Here is an 11,873-nt window from a genome sequence, read left to right as displayed (position 1 = left end):
ATATCCATTAGAGGCAGGAAAAGGTCCCATATAATCAAAGCCCCAAACATCAAATGGTTCAATAACAAGTAAATAATTCATAGGCATTTCTTGATGTCTACTAATATTACCAATTCTTTGACATTCATCACAAGATAAGACAAACTTACGAGCATCCTTGAAGAGAGTAGGCCAATAAAAACTGGATTGCAATACCTTATGTGAAGTTCTATCTCCAGCGTGGTGTCCTCCATAAGCTTCGGAGAGACACTTGCGTAGGATCTGTTCCTGTTCATGCTCAGGTACACAATGTCTAATAACACCATCTAATCCTTCTTTATAGAGATGTGGGTCATCCCAAAAGTAATGTCTTAAATCATAGAAAAACTTTTTCTTTTGCTGGTATGTGAAACTAGGTGGTATAGATTTAGCAACAATGTAATTAGCATAATCAGCATACCATGGAGCAGTATGAGAAGCATTTATGACATTTAATTGTTCATCAGGAAAGCTATCATCAATAGGTAGTGGTTCATCAAGAACATTTTCTAACCTAGAGAAGTTATCTGCAACGGGGTTCTTAGCTCCCTTTCTATCAATAATACGCAAATCAAATTTTTGTAGCAAGAGAACCCATCTAATAAGTCTAGGTTTAGCATCTTTCTTTTCCATAAGATATTTAATAGCAGCATGATCAATGTGAATAGTTACTTTAGAATCAACAATATAAGGTCTGAACTTATCACAAGCAAATACAACTGCTAAGAATTCTCTTTCAATAGTAGCATAATTCTCTGGCCATTGTCTAGAGGTTTACTAGCATATTGAATAACATTTAATTTCTTATCAACTCTTTGCCCTAGAACAACACCTACATCATAATCACTAGCATCACACATAATTTCAAAAGGTAAATTCCAATCAGGTGGTTGAACAATAGGTGCAGAGATCAATGCTGTCTTAAGTATTTCAAATGCTTGTACAAAATCATCATCAAAGATGAATGGTATATCTTTTTGTAATAAATAAGTCAGAGGCCGAGAAATTTTTGAGAAGTCCTTAATGAACCTCCTATAAAAGCCGGCATGACCAAGGAAACTTCTTATAACTTTGATGTCCTTGGGACACGACATCTTTTGAATAGCATCAACTTTAGCTTTATCAACTTCAATGCCCCTTTCAGAAATTTTATGCCCCAAGACAATACCTTCATTAACAATAAAATGGCACTTCTCCCAATTCAAGACAAGGTTAGTTTCTTCACATCTCTGCAAAACTCGATCAAGGTTGCTTAAGCAATCATCAAAATATGATCCATAAAGAGACAAATCGTCCATGAAAACCTCACATATCTTTTCACAAAAGTCAGAGAATATAGCTATCATGCATCTTTAAAAGGTAGCAAGTGCATTACATAAACCAAAAGGCATACGTCTATAAGCAAAAGTACCGAAAGCGCAAGTAAAAGTGGTCTCTGATTGATCATCAGCTGACACAGGCATTTGAGAGTAACCAGAATAACCATCTAGAAAGCAAAAATGTGTATGTTTGGATAACCTTTCTAGCATTTGATCAATGAAAGGTAAGGGGTAGTGATCTTTTTTAGTAGCCTTATTTAATTTGCAGAAACAAATTACCATCCTATAACCTGTAATAATTCTTTGCAGAATCAATTCATCTTTATCATTAGGAATGACAGTAATACCTCCCTTCTTAGGAACAGAATGGACAAGACTTACCCACTGACTATCAGCAACGGGTTAAATTATACCTACCTCAAGGAGCTTTAGTATTTCTGTTCTTACCACTTCTTTCATCTTAGGATTCAGCCGTTGTTGGTGATCAATAACTGGTTTGGCATCTTTCTCCAAATTTATTTTGTGTTGACATAGAGTGGGACTAATGCCCTTAAGATCATCAAGAGTATATCCAATAGCAGCAGAGTGCTTCTTTAGAGTTTTCAATAATTTTTCTTCCTCCTTCTCTAAAAAGTTAGCACTAATAATGACATGATATATCTTCTATTCATCAAGATAAGCATATTTAAGAGTATCAGGCAGTGGTTTAAGCTCAAACACGGGATCACCCTTGGGTGGAGGAGGATCCCCTAAGATTTCAACAGGCAAGTTGTGTTTCAGAATAGGTCCCTGTTTAAAGAACATGTGGGGGGTTGGGTGCGACATATGCCAATGGATGGCTTATCATGGTGGGAGCGAGTAGAACGTCGCCGGTGCCCGGAAGCGGGATGAGGTGTAGACACGAACGCCATCGTACTTTACCCAGGTTCGGGGCTCTCCTAGGAGATAACACCTCTAGTCCTGCTCTGCGGGGTCTCCGCATGATCACTAAGGCGCAAGTGAGTACAATGGTGCTCCTTGAGATGTATGCTAGAGGTAGGAAAAGGCAAGGCTAGCTCTCTCCTTCCTCTATGGGCTGGTCTAGTTCTACCAAGTTGGGAACCCTTTGCATGGGTGCCCTGGGGGGTTTATATAGGCCTACCCCCCAGGGGTACATTGGTAATCTGGCCGGGCGTAGGGCCCGGCCGTCAGTCTCTTCGGCCATCGGCTTCTCCGCCGCTTGGAGGGCCCCGCCGACTGGTTGGGTATGGGGCAGACAGGCCGCCCCAGCCGCTCTCGGGTCTTGTCGGTTGCTGAATGTTGTAGCCGTGACTCTAATGACGCACGCTTTGTCAGGGGATCATGGCTACAGCTCCGCCGCCTGGTGGGCGATTACTGTAGCCACTCCGTGTCTCGTCTAGTTAATGGCGCGTGGGTCCCGAGGAAAGGGCAGGCCGACTGCCGGGGGCCGACCTCCATCGGGTCCGACAGGTGGGGCTCTTGCCGTATTCCAGGCTCTCGCTGATTGGTGGGGCCCGTCGTCCTTGGGCCGTACCGACATGCCGTTGTGGGAGCAGGACTCCGCCTACTTGTGGTGATGTCAAGGATGGCGTGGCAACAGTGCCGCGCCCGGCGGAGATCTCCGCCGGTATGGTGCACTGTGGCCACACCTGTCCCTGGATGGGGGGGGGAATGGCTACACTGTAGCCATTCTCTGTCTTGTCCTTCTTGATGAGGGCGCATGCTTCGTTGGCACCACGGGCCGACTGCTAGGGGTCGGCTTCTCTAGAAGCCGCCAGCTAGTAGTCGGCTTGTCTTGACGTCGCCTCCAGGACTCGGCCATCTAGGGGCAGCCGGCTATTCCTCCAGTCGGCCTCCAGAAGGCGGCACTTCATCTTGGCGCCTTGAGGGGCACAGCTAGCCCCGATGTCTTGAAAGGTTCTGGGCCTCGGGTTAGCCTACCCGTGGCCCATTACTCCGACAGTAGTCCCCGAAGCTATTGAGGTGCCGCGGCTGAGCAGCCGAGGAGCCTCAGCAGTTTTCTTCTCCGAGTGCCTGAGGTGGGGCTTTGTCCGACTTCTGCCGGGCCGACTGGTGGGAGTCGGCCGCGCCCAGTTTGACTTATCCAAACTTCGAACACGTCGGCGGGAACCATGTGGCGTGCTATCTAAGACTCCAGGCCACTGCCCGTTATGGTCATGCCACATGGCGCCGAGCGGTCGGGCCAGTCTGCTAACCCACGTCCGCGATGGGACACGCCTACGGGCGGGGCCCGCCACTACCACGCCTCGGCGCGCGAGCTGATCCGCTGCGGCCGAGGTGGGCAGTTGGGGTTCCCGCAAAGTTACTGTGTGCAGTATCTTGTGCGATAAACATGGGGGCGTGGGGTCGTGGGCGGAGTAAATCTCACGATCGCCCCTCGGCTTCGCAGCCCGTAGGCCTATAAGTAGGGGGAGGAGGGGGGAGCGGCGGAGCATGCGCGTCCCTCCTCCCTATTCTTTCCTCCTTCCTCTCGCCGAAGCGCCCCCAAGCCACGTTGAGCGCCATGGGGGTTCGTCTCCGATGAGCTCATCTTCCAACCCCACGCCCCCCATGGCGTTCTCCGGAGCATGGGATGGCTCCAAGGTTCATGATGATCACATCGACTTCCTCCGCCAGACGCGGCGGCTCCCCAGCGAGGACCCCGTGAGGGTCCGCCTCGCATCGAGGAGCGAAATTTCACCGAAGCCGGAGGAGGGCGAGCGGGTCGTCTTCTGCTCGCACTGCCTGCGCGGCCTTGGCCTACCGGCGAGTAGCTTCTTCCGGTCCTTCCTTGAGTTCTACGGTCTCCAGCCGCACCACCTCTTCCCGATCACGGTGGTTTTGCTGTCCGCCTTCGTCACCTTGTGCGAAGGGGTCCTCGACGTCCTCCCCCCCATCAAGTTCTGGGGGGAGTTCTTCTACATCAAGCTCGGCACCCTCGTTGCGGGCGTGTCGGCTCAATGCGGCGCGTTCATCATAGTGCGGAGGCCGGCAGCCGTAAATCCGTTTCCTGCCATCCCGCTGATCAAGTCGGTGAAGATGTGGCAGCGTTCGTATTTCTACGTGAAGAGCGTCTTCGCGTAGGGAGACTAGGTCAACTTGCCGGGTTACGAAGCCGGCCCTGCGGCTGGGAGGCGGCCCAACTGGTCGTACCGGGCCAAGACGCTGTCGCCCTCCGGAGCCGCCGCTATTGCGCGGCTCCAAGTGCTGACACAGTCGGAGGGCCTGACCAGGCCCGACTTGCTATCCGCCTTCGTGGCGCGCTGAGTGCTCCCGCTCCAGAGCCGCCATCATATGATCTGCCAGATGAGCGGACATGGTGAACTACCTTGCGAACTGCGAGCTCACAGATGAGTGGCAGTTGGGCAAGGAGCCGTATTCACGCGCCAACCCTCCGCCTATTGTTCGTCGTTAGTCTTTTTTCTCTGTCTCAGTGTTGCCGAGTTCGTGCTGTCCAGCCTGACCAATCAGCCTTTGAACAGAGTCCCCTCCTCCAGCCGGCACCGCGGGGCCAGAGCGCCAATTCCTCCCCGACCAAGCGGGGAGCGACGTCGATGACCCTGATCTGGGGGCTACAGCCTTGGAGGACGACACCGAGGGAGGAGGCGGCGAAGCAGGAGGCCCGAGGCTTGGAGCCAGCCTCGAGGACTGGCCTGATGATGACGCGGGGGAAGTCGCCCCGTGCCACTAGCCAGGAGCCGGCCTTCCGGGCACGAGCTCGTCTGCCGCGCCGGATGCCGAAGGCGGCGCAAAAAAAGCGCAGGGCCGCGCCGAGCTTGTTCGGCAGCGGGCCGAAGAAGCCCAAGGGCTCGGCCACGGTGACCAAGCGGGATGAAGCGGCCGCGAAGGCCATCCGCTTCCGCAAGGAGGTGAAGAAGCCGCAGCTGGTTTCCGCGTAAGTACCACCTTTATCTTGTACCTTTATTTTTTCCTTGTTGACTGTGTTTGAGTATCTTCACTTCATCGTGAGGTCGGCGGAGACTTCCGCCACCACTCGGCGGATCGATCCAGCCGCCGACCTTCGGGAGGCGAGGGAGCGGAATGCGCGGGAAGCGTGCGAGGAGGCAGAAGCCGCCCGCCTGGAGAAGGCGGAGGCAAAGAAGGCGGAGGCGCCGCCCTGAAGGAACTGGCGGAGGCCAAGGCCAATGAAGCGGCGAAGAAGCAGGCTGAAGAAGGATGGGGAGGCCGGCGACGAGCACCCGGTCATGGATAGGGATGGCGGCGACGTCGCTATGTCGGACATGATTGTGCCTCCACCGCCGCCATCCAAGAGCGTGCAAGGCGAGCAGCCGGCAGACCAGCCGGTGCCGCCAACTGCAAACGAGGTGGCGACGGGCCTGACTCGTGAGGTCGGCACACCGACGCATCGCTGACATGCGAAAGCGGCCTCGGCGCCACGCCCGTTGGAGACTGGCACCGTGAGCTCCTCGATCCTAGACACCGAGGCGACCAGCGCCGCGCCCACTGGGTGGGTGCGGGTCGGCGAGACAGGCCCTCTAAACAAGGCGATGCTGGATGTTCAAACCAAACTCCACGCCGAAGACGACGCCATCAAGAACTGCAACAAGGCGTATCTGGCATCGCGAGAGGCCATCTGGGTATGCTTCTTGCTTTTTCATTTTTAACTCATGTATTGCTTTGTGGGGGCGCACCAGCGCACCCACTGGGCGTAGTCCCCAAGTTCCGGGCCGGCTGCTGAGCAGGCGTCTCGGAACTTTAATTAGCAGGCTCTAAGTGCTGATATCCTTGGTGCAGGATTATGATAACCTTCATGCTGCCGCCTACAACTCCAAGGTCCTGGAGTCGGATCAATGTGCTGCCGACTTGTCGGAGAGCCAGAGTAAGTCTTCTTCCCTTTGCGGAGGCACGCTAGCGCATCCGCGGGCTGTAGTCCCCGAGATCCGCGCCGACTGCTGATCAGTCGGCCAGATCTTCCTGGCGACTGTTCTTCTTTCTGTTGATTTTTATGACTCCTTTCTCTATGGGGGCGCGCTGGCGCACCCGCGGGCTGTAGTCACCAAGATTCGGGCCGACTGCTCAACAGTCAAGCCGGATCTCCCCGGCGACTCTAGCCTCTTCTCTGTTGGCAACTGACGCCTTCCCTTCTTCTTTCTTCCGCATAAGCCAACGCCATCCTTCAATGGCAACTGGGTGAAGCCAATGCCGCGCTGCATGCCAAAGAGGCGGACTGTAGCAAGCTGGCTGAGGAACGTGACCGGTTGGACACGCAGCTGGCGGAGCAGGCAGGGCTTGTCCAAAAAGGAAAACTTTGTTTTTGCCACTCTAGTTTTTGCCAACTTTGCTTATGCCACTCTAGAATTTGACATTTTAGTTTTGCCACTCTTAGCTTTTGACAATACATCACAAGTGCCATTCCGTGGCAAAAAGAAAATTTTAGAGTGGCAATTGTGATACATGTCAAAAGCTAAGAGTGGCAAAAGTGAAATGAAAAATTATCGTTTTTGCCACGGAATGGCATTTGTGATGTATTGTCAAAAGCTAAGAGTGGCAAAAGTGAGATGTGAAATTCTAGAGTGGCATAAGCAAAGTTGGCAAAAACTAGAGTGGCAAAAACAAAGTTTTCCCTCTCCAGAAGGCCCAGAAGGAGGCAGAGGATTAGGAGACCAGCCTCCTTGCTGAGTTTGCGATCGAACGCTCCGCCTGCACCTTCAAGGAGGCGATGCTGACTTCTGGCTTTCGCGAGATCGAGGACATAGTCGATGGTGAGCTTCCCTCTTTTTCCTTCTTTGAGCTGCCGGCTGTTGCTCGAGCCGGCTTCTCGTCTTTACCTTTGGCTCTTTGCTTTCTGTCTTGGCAGACTTCATCCTTGGTCACTCGGACGCTGCCAACCAGGCCATTGAAGCTGATCGCGAAGGACGGAGGGCAGATGGTGCGCAGATCGCCGCCGACGCCCCCCGAACTCTTAACGAGCAGATCCTAAGCATCGAGGCCCGTCTTCGGCCAGCTCACCGGATGCTGCGCCGGCTTCAGCGTGTCGGCGCCTAGGCGATCGCCGCCCTGTGGCCTGACATGCTGGCACCGCACACTCCCAGTCGTACTGCCGACTGGCTGGAGGTGGCGTCCGACCGTCTTGAGGCCTGGAAGGGCTCCTCGGCCCGGGCTGGAGCATGCCGGGCCTTGGAGTTCGTCAAGGCGTGGTACCCTGGGCTCCGTCTAGCCCAGCTAGCCACATTCCGGCTGGAGGCTCAAGAGGAATTGGCGGTCATGGAAGATGACCTCGTCAAGCGCGCGGCGTCAATCGCCAAATACACCGACACCAGCATCTTCATCTCGGAGCATGATGAGAATGGCGCCGAGGTGCCGCCGAAATGGTTTGGGCTGAACCCGGAAGACGGCGAGGACTCGGTGGAGGTGATCGACTCCAGCGGCGAGGAAGAAGGCGAGGCGGAGGAGGAAGGTGAAGAGGAGGCGCCAGAGGTCGGAGCGGACGGCCAGCCCCAGCTTGATCGCGCCTCCAGGAACGAGGCACGCACAACCGAGCCGGCTACCGCTAGAGGCGACCAAGCGGAGACTGACTAGCCGACCGCTCCACCAACTAGCGTCGCCGATTCCTGCGATCCACCGAACCCGTCCGCCGCTTCCTAGGCCGCCAGTTTATCTTTTTGCTTTAGCTGTCTATCAGTCTCGACGAACTTATTAATTTTGCACAATTCCACCCGCAGGATGTATCTTAAACTTGTGTTTTGAAGATCGGTGAAGGGCCTTTGTTATGTAAATATTTTTCAGAGCTCTATCTTTTCTTGCTTTCTGCTCTTTGGCTTTTTCCTTTGCCGCCTTCCCTTGTTGCCGTCTTGCCAACCGAACAGCCGCTCTGCGGACTGTGGTTGGGTCAAGTACTTAGCTACTTCCGGGAAGGCAAGTACTTAGCTGTTTTTAGAACATTCTAGCAAGTTAAGTAGAAACCGGCAGGCCGGCTGCTCAAGAGTCGGTCGTAGAATGCGACAAGCTGGCTTAAACTATGCACGTGCTTTGTGTCCTTAGCCATTTTTCATGTGGACACCCTTGCTGCCTTGATCCTGCCCACCAGACAGTCGCTCTGCGAGCTGCAGCTTCATGTAGGAGACGGCTTAAGTGCCAACACATTACTTGTCCGGCTACAGGAAACATTTCATAGTACAAGGCAGCAAGTCTCTGGGCTGACTAGTCGGACCTGGCGACAAGCGGCGTAAAGAAAATGACATGCTCATAGGCATAATTCCTATCATATAGATAAAAGAGGGCAGTCACCGAGCTCTTCTCGGGGGACCCGGAGTCTTCGTACTTTAATACAAAAGGTAGCATGGTACATATTGTATCAACTATGAAATCTTCGAAAGAGATTTGCATTCCATGGCCACTCCATCTCCTTGCCGGAGTCGTCCCTCTTGCGTGCTCGAGGCTTCTGAGCGTTGATTAGGTAGTAGAGTTGTTGCCCAACACTTTGCTAACGATGAAGGGGCATTCCCAAGGTGCTGAGAGCTTGTGTTGGTCGGCTGTTCACTGGATCAGCTGGAGCACAAGGTCTCCTTCTTGGAAAGATCTCGCCTTGACCTTCCTGTTGTAGTATTGGCGCAGGCTCTGCTGGTAGATGTTGGACCGGCTGAGTGCCAACAGCCGGCCGTCTTCCAGTAGATCGGCGCCGTCTTGACGTGCTTCTTCCGCCTCCTCTTCAGTGTACATGGTGACTCGAGGGGAGTCGAATTCTATGTCCGTTGGGATGATGGCTTCGGCACTGTAGACGAGGAATAAAGGTTTGAAGCCGGTTGACTTGTTCGGACTTGTGCGCAGGCTCCAGAGGACGGCTGGCAGCTCGTCGAGCCAGCAGCCAGCCGAACGCTCCAGAGGCTCGACCAGTCGGGGCTTGATGCCGGACAAAATGAGGCCGTTTGCTCGCTCCACCTGGCCATTTGACTGCGGATGGGCAACGGACGCTAAGTCCAGTCGGATGCCCTGCATCGTGCAGAAACGGGCCAAGGTGCGTTTGGCAAAGTTTGTGCCATTGTCGGTGATGATGCTGTGCGGTATGCCATACCGGACGGTGATGTCTGAGATGAAAGTCACAACTGTTGGACCATTCAGCTTCTTGATTGGTTTTGCTTCTATCCATTTGGTGAACTTGTCCACCGCTAGAAGCAGATGAGTCATGCCACCTCACGCTGTTTTGAATGGTCCCACCATGTCCAGGCCCCAGACAGCAAAGGGCCAGGCAATGGGATTAGTCTTGGGTGCAAAAGCCGGCTGATGTGGCTTGGAACGGAACTTCTGGCACCCTTTGCATTTCCGGACCAAGTCTTTGGCGTCTTCTAGAGTAGTCGGCCAAAAAAAACCATGGCGGAAAGCTTTGGCAGCAAGTACTCTTGAAGCCGCATGGTGGCGACATCACCTTGATGGATGTCTTTGAGGATTGCTTGGCCTTGCTCCGGCTCGACGCAGCGCTGGTAGACACCGGTGACACTGCGCCTCACAAGCTCTCTGTTGACTATGGTGTATGCTCCTGCCCGGCATTGCACTTGCCAGGCTGAGATCTCATTATTCGGCAGCTCTTTGTTTACCAGGAAGTTGAGGATGGGCTGGGCCCATGAAGGTTCTGTGATTTCTTCGACTGCCAGGACTGCAACTTGGACGAGGGCGGTTGGGCCGGGAGGCGGCGGGTTGGAGTCGACTGCCACTTGCTGGGTTGATGAAGTCCCCGGGCCGACTGCCGCAGTCCCTGGGCCGGGCTCTGAAGTCTCCGGGCTGGCCACTGCAGTCCCCGGGCTGGGTTCTGAAGTCCCTGGGCCGGGTGCGACTGCCGCGGCCCCGTGCCGCCTGCTGAAATTCCCGTGCCGGCTGCTGGAGCTCTCAAGTCGGATCCGACTGCTTCAGGAGGAGCCGGCACGAAGATAGAATCCGACTCAGGCGATGGCTTGACAGACGGCTTGAGGAGGCATTGTAGGGCGACGCCGGTCGGTATTGCTTGACGGGTGGAGCCGATTCGTGCCAAGGCGTCTGCTTGCTCATTGTCGTTTCTTGGCACATGGAGAAAATCGCACCCTTCAAAATATCCACTATGTTGCTGTACGAGGAAGCGGTAGCTTGCCATGTTTGCATCCTTGGCGTCCCAGTCGCCTGACGACTGCTGGACCACAAAGTAAGAGTCATCATAGCACAGGATCTGGCGAATACCGAGCTCATTGGCAAGCCAGAGCCCGTGAATGAGTGCCTTGTATTCAGCGACGTTATTGGAGGCGGCAAAATGGATTTGCAGCACATATCTGAGCTTGTCGCCTTTGGGAGAGGTGAGGACGATGCCGGCTCCCAAACCGGTGCGCATCTTGGAACCATCAAAATGCATCCGCCAATGGGTGGAGTCCGGCGCCGGTGGCAGGGACTGGGTTTTGGCCCAGTCGACGAGGAAGTCGGCCAGCACCTGTGACTTGATGGCGGTGTGAGGCTAGTAGTAGATGGTGTAGGGGAACAAATTGATGGCCGTTTTGGCCACTCGGCCTGAAGCATCCCGGCTTCCAATGATCTCAGCCAGTGGAGCCGTGCAGACCAGAGTGATTGGGTGCTCTTGAAAATACGGCTTCAATTTCTTGGCGGCAAAGTGCATGCCGTACCACATCTTCTGGTAGTGGGGGTAGTTTTGCTTGGAAGCTGACAGCAGTTCACTCAGGTAATACACCTGTCTCTGGACTGGTAGCGCCCTGCCTTCCTCCTTGCGTTCTACCGCTATGACTGTGCTGACCACTCGGCTGGTGGCGGCGATGTAGAGGAGCATGGGCTCCTTAGGAGTCGGAGCCACAAGGACAGGCGAAGTAGTCAACATCTTCTTGAGCTGGAGAAAAGCTTCATCCGCCTTGTCGTTCCACTCGAAAAGAGTGGTCTTCTTCATGAGCTGGTACAGGGGAAGAGCCTTCTCTCCCAGCCGACTGATGAAACGGCTGATGGACGCCAAACAGCCGGTGAAGTTCTGCACATCCAGCAGTCGGGTGGGTACTTCCATCCTCTCGATGGCCTTGATCTTCACAGGGTTGCACTCTATGCCGCGCTCTGAGACCAGGAATCCAAGAAGCTGGCCGGCTGGTACTCCGAAGATGCATTTCTCCGGGTTGAGCTTGATTTGAAATCGGCGTAGGTTCTCAAAGGTCTCTTTGAGGTCTTCTAGCAGCATTCCACACTTCTCTGTCTTCTCCACGACATCATCCACGTAAACGTGGGCATTTCTGCCGAGTTGTTTGAGGAGGCACTTCTGCATGCAACGTTGAAATGTGGCGCCGGTATTCCTCAAGCCGAACGTCATGGTCAAGTAGCAGAGGGCTCCAAATTGTGTGATGAAGGCGGTCTTCAGTCTGTCGGCCGGGTTCAGCTTGATCTGGTGATACCCTGAATATGCATCCAAGAAACTCAACAACCCGCACCCGGCTATGGAGTCTATCACTTGGTTGATTCTCGGAAAAGCAAACGGGTCCTTGGGGTAGGCTTTGTTGAGGCTGGTGTAATCAATACACATGCGCCACTGCCTGTTTTTCTTCAACACGAGGACTGGGTTGGCCA

This window comes from Triticum urartu, chromosome 3A (assembly GCF_056163025.1).
Source record: "Triticum urartu cultivar PI428250 chromosome 3A, HENAU_Tu73, whole genome shotgun sequence".
Taxonomy (NCBI): domain Eukaryota; kingdom Viridiplantae; phylum Streptophyta; class Magnoliopsida; order Poales; family Poaceae; genus Triticum; species Triticum urartu.
The sequence above is the reverse complement of the archived record's forward strand: the minus strand, read 5'-3'. Positions refer to the sequence as shown.